Source organism: Vicia villosa, linkage group LG1 (assembly GCF_029867415.1).
Source record: "Vicia villosa cultivar HV-30 ecotype Madison, WI linkage group LG1, Vvil1.0, whole genome shotgun sequence".
Taxonomy (NCBI): domain Eukaryota; kingdom Viridiplantae; phylum Streptophyta; class Magnoliopsida; order Fabales; family Fabaceae; genus Vicia; species Vicia villosa.
Genome location: NC_081180.1, coordinates 187,875,924 through 187,881,923, shown reverse-complemented (window position 1 = coordinate 187,881,923; position 6,000 = coordinate 187,875,924).

Here is a 6,000-nt window from a genome sequence, read left to right as displayed (position 1 = left end):
AATATCTTGGTTTATCAATAAAATCGAGAGGTAAGATAGATTGTTTTTTTTTATTAAAACTCGTTACATTGTTAACTTAGAAAATTAATAAAATAATTTGTTTACAAACTACAATGTTTACCTAGAATATTATATTGTTTATGTAAAATAATAAAATAAAAACTAATTTGTCTATGAAGATCATATGTTGGATCTTTAATACCTTGATATTCTGGGCAAGATCAAATGTTGGGTGCCAGTATATTTTCTATTAATTTTCCTTTCATTTGTTTCTAATATAAACAAAAAAATAGGTTAGATAAATAAAATATTTTTTGCTCAAATAAATATTTAAGAACACACTTAAATCCAAATAATTTTTTGGTTCAGCAATTCATAATACAGACTCTTCATGGCAAATACTCTTGCAAACCTTAAAGTGGAGGATGTAGATAGCTTCAAGCGCTCCATGTTATTTCATTGTCAATTTTTGATATTCATAATGCTTTTATAATATAAGCTTTTTATGTTTCACGCGGACCACTAATCACAGTGTCTTGAGCTTTGATAGTCATGAAATGGACGACAAGGATTCGTTTAAAGACAGTGATCAATATCCTCAATTATAATGCTAAATTATCCCCCTCGATTTTGTTAAAAATCAAGGTGAAAAAGATTCTATTTTTTTTACATTACATTGTTTACATAGAATATTAAAACACAATATTACAACAAATCTAAATTCTTGAAGAACAAATCTTTGTTGTAAGGAGTTATTTGTTCTAAACATTGGAAAATGTTATATGGATTGAATGCATCCAAATTCTAAAGGAGATATTTGTTCAACGTGTCTTCGACTCAATGTGTCTTCGACCTTGTCTCTATGCATCTGTCACAATCCTATCTCCATACTGAACAATAAGGACTGGGAGGAAAATTTCCTTCAAACTAGCTTGGAGGTCGAGCAAAACCAACTTAACGACAAAGGCCAAATTCAGGACAACCTCATAGAAGATCGGTGGATAGGTAACAATCGCCAAAAATCCATACATCAGGTCCGAAAAACTTAATCACCATCAACGTTGGATCCAATCGTGCGGTCTCTCGCACTCCACACTACGTCAATCAAGGGCATTTTTAACCGCTGGTCATATATAAACCCGTCTACGCACTATAACAGATAGAATTTCATTCAATGTTGCAAAGTTTCACTTCTCCAAATCACTGGCTGAGACATTGCAATGTTAATCTTGCAGACACACCTCCGCTCCACTGTACTCGATATCAACGACGACGTGTTAGACATCTTTGCATCGGCATGATATCACTCTTCGGTTGCCAACTGAGATAATTACATTAAAAAACGCTTATTCTATTATTTATATATATAAAAAATAATCTTAAAATTATGCCATGTCAAATATATTCCTATGTGGCACCTCTAAAAATCAATCTTCACTTTTCAAAAAAATTTATTCTCTATTAGAGGTCATGGGTTCAACACTCATTAACTACAATTTTTTTATTAATTTAACAACTAATTACTAATAACTTGAATTACTTATAATTTCAATATAAAATAATTTTATAAACTTTAAAAAATAATTTATATATTATTTTTACAATCTTTTCATCTATTTTACTATTATTAATTAATTCTTCAAAGATAAAATCAATTCTATTTGTTTCCTCTCTATAGTTAAATTATTTAAGTTAACGTATAAAGGAAGACAAAAAATAACGTATAAACCTTAAAAGATTTACACTAAAATTCTACATTTGAACATGTAACTAATTATCATTGTCAAAATTAAGATCTAAGATAAACCTCACTATTTTTTGAAGAATAATTTTGTATTTTGTATTTTATTTCTCAAATAATTAATTTATGTAATTAAATTTTACTAAGATGTGTGAATAATCTTATTGAAATAGACAATCTTTTATCTTTTAATCTTTGATGAATTTGTATCCCACCCATAAAATGAAGAAGATTTAATATTTTTAATAGTATTTAAATAAAAAGAGAAAAGGAAATATAAAGCAAAATTATTGAATATATTGATTATAATGATTTGTTGCATAGAGTTTGAGTTGTTTGAATTTAGAATTTATCTCATCCATAAAATGATAAAAGATTCAATATATTTAAAAATATTGGAAAAAATAAAATGAAATATAAAAAAAATTATTGAAAATTTTTTCCTTGTTTCACATTTTAAAATTTAAATAGCAACGTCTTATTTAATATTTATATGATTCAAATATATATTTTTTGGTTTAAAATTATTCTTTCTCTTTTATTTTTTTTATCTTATTGTCTCAATAACAATACTTTATATATATATATATATATATATATATATATATATATATATATATATATATATATATATATATATATATATATATATATATATATATATGTATGTATATATATATATATATAAGTCTTTTTTTCAGTGGATCTGTTTTTTTTTTCCAGTGGATCGTACCTTATTGTGCCACGGTTTCAGAACAAAAGGGAATAAGATCCTTATCTGAAGACCTTCCCAGAACCTGTTTATTGGAAATGTATTGTTAGGTACTAGAATGCCCTGATAGGTGCATTTAATATGGACTTCTTTTCTCCAATACCTCAAATCTTCTGACCATTCGGAATTTTGAAATAATATAATACGAATGATATTTTTAGTGATTATCAATGAAGGTAGGAGAATATATTTTCTAAATATTGATTGGAATAGTAATACAAAACTTATGATTATTAGACCATATAAAATGCTCTCCCAGGCTTCTTCGATTTGTCTAAGTCTGCTTTCAGACTCGTCTTTGTTTTCCTCTTCCTCTATCTGTTCTATTTCTTTCTGAAACTTCAAAAATTCCGAATTATCAGTACCAGGTTTCCTGAAATATTCTCTCAAATATTGGGAGATATCATAGAAAAGATCATCAAAAATGAAAAACAACGGGTGGTAGTTATCTATTACCTCAAAAAAATAGGGGAATGGACATTTTCTTGAAAGAGTTTCAAAGTTACTATTTTACACCTTTGAGGGGCCATAGATCCTTTGATTAATTCTCGATTAAAATCTGGTTCGCGAGAATAATAAGTTACAGCAAATTCCGTTGTTGGGTCCGCTTCAGTAATATTCTTCTTATTGTCATCAGGAATATTCTAATTGTCATTAGTTTTATTTATCTTTTTAGTCGAACTCAGTGAATCTGTTTGACTAAAAAGAACTATACGTTCAGCTTTAGGGCCAAGAATCTGAGCATCATCTGGGTTCCCGTCCATCAATACGTCCAAGTCGTCAATTAATTTGTATGACCATCGAGGAACTTGTTTACTTATTTCGTTTATTTCACTACATAGTTTTCTATTAAAAATCGTATTATTGGTAGGATCTGTTTGAATTGCGTCGAATAAAAAATTTCTTTTTCTTTCTTTTTCTTCAGAATATATTTTTACTTCTTCATGTTCTGGAAATAAATAAAGTCCGTCAAAATTAAAATTTTGAAATCTAGGTCTCCCTTTTTATAGGCAGTATGACAAATTGTTTTACAGTTTTCAATCTAATCGGGAGACAATATATGTTGAGATTATCCATTATTGTGTCTTCGACGGGACTCGGACAGTACAAAGAAAAACCAAAATATTTATCTAGTAAGAAATTCCGTTCTCCTTTTAGATCGGTCCTGTATTTATTTATATTATAACGATTGTTCCTATAATAGTTTGCGAGATATGATTTTAGATCTGCTTGACTCGCATATGAAGGAGTGAAAAACACTTAGAAAGGGAGGGATTGAATAAGGGTTGTTTCTAAAAATGGAAGATAAAAAATAATCGCACAGATATTTTTATCCTGGTTCGTTGTTAATCAAACTACTCCAGTCCATCCCTTACAAAGTGATTTACCTCCACTAAGGATTTAATCCACTAATCAATCTTGATTACAATGGTTTTCCACTTAGACAACTTCTAAGTCTTCTAAAGTATGCTGATCACAACTTGATCACTCTAGGAATTCCCTTTACAAAAATAGTAAACAATATTACAAGAGTTTAAAGTGCTTCTTAATAAGCTATAATCACCAAGTGATTTTCTCTCAAGATTAAGTTCTAACACTCACTAAGATATTACAATATTTGTGAGGTTGAAGATGAAGTTCTTTCCTGTTTGTATGATAACGTTATGAATCAATTTGGCAACATAAGGTTTCTTAGCGTATATTTTGTTATTTTTCAGCATCCAGAGCTTCACTTATATAGGCAATGAGAAAAGTGACCGTTGAGTAGCATTTAATTCTTTACGTGAATAGTACACTGCTGCATTTAATGTTTCAATGTTTTGTCAACTACCTCGAGCCTTGTTTCAACTGCTCTTGGTGACTTTGCCTTTTGTAGCTTTTAACTTTCCTTTTGTCAGTTAGATTTGACGTTGTAGCTTTTTCATCTTGTACTTACTTCTGGACTCAGACTATTAGATTGACGATTGAATATCAGAGTCTTCAGCGTTGGTGCAGATTGTAACTTCAGTCGTCAGACTTTGGAAGTTCTTTGCAGCGTGATACCATCTGATGCCTTCCAAATCATGTTCTGATTTTCTCAAGACCATCTTCTGATGTCTTTCAGACCACGTTCTGATGAAGCCATCCAGATCTTCTGGGTTAAAGCTTTTGAATACATATTTAGTGCATACTCTTTTAGACTTTTCCTGAAATGGAAAACGTGAATAATTAGAGTACCACATTATCTTATACAAAATTCATATATAATGTTATCATCAAAACTAGAAATATTGATCAGAACATTTCATGTTCTAACAATCTCCCTCTTTTTGATGATGACAAAAACATACAGACTTGATATGAATTTGTATCCAGAATATCAAATGAAAAAGACAATACACAAATATAGCATAAAAACATATTAATCAGAGTGTGTGAATATGTCTCCCCCTGAGATTAACAATCTCCCCCTGAAATTAATACTAGAAGAATTTGTAAATAAAAGACTTCCCTGAGTATTTTCCATTTCAGATGAGACTTTCATGTTGCACTTTATCTTCAGATGATTCAGAGCTTTCTTTCAGAGCTTCCATTGGACAGCTTCAAAGCTTTGAATTTTTCTTTAGAGCACTTAGCTTATCAGAGCATCAAAGTAGCTTGCTTCAGAACTTGTATCAGAGCATTAGACTTTGTTTGCTTCAAATCTTTAAAAGATTTTCTCAAGATATATTTCTCCCCTTTTTGAGCTTTTTTCAGATTATCACATTCCTGCAAAACTATCCGAGACAAAAACTTTGCAATATTTGTTAGGAATGTTGAGACTTAAGCCTAGCAACTAATATAATAAGTCAATTCAAGTCATACGTTTCTCCCCCTTTTTGTCATAACATCAAAAAGCATATAAATAAAAGATTTTGATGAAAGACATAAAAGATGAAAGAAGAAAATTTCATTGATTAGCCTGAATGTTATAATTAGATGCAATGGATAAAGGAAAGCAGATGCAAGAGACAAAGAAGACCCTAAAAAAGACTCAAAACTCAGACTAAGACTGGGTAAGCTTAGAGGCTAAGGCTGCTAGCAGATTCTTGATCTCAGCAGTATCTTTTGCCTGCTTCTTGGAAGCTTCTTCAGATCTTTGCATCAAGGTCTTGAACTCAGCATTTGTTTCATCCTGCTTTTCCAGACGACTGAATACATTTGCTTGATTCTGCTGAAGCTCCTTCAGAGCTTCCAATACTATAGAGGTTGAAGGGACAACAGTAGGAGCAACAGGATTTTCCTCAAGAGCAGTAGGGACAGTAGAGGCTGGAACCATTTGGCCATCAGCAACAGGATTCTCCTCAAGAGGATTCTCCTCAAGAGGATTCTCCTTGAACCATTCGAACAATGTCTCAAAGTCTCTAGTTAGAACTACATAATCCTCAGAAGCATCCAGAGGATTTTTTGGAGTCCAAACTACCAGACAGAGGATTATCGACTTCCATATCATCAGAATCCAATGCCA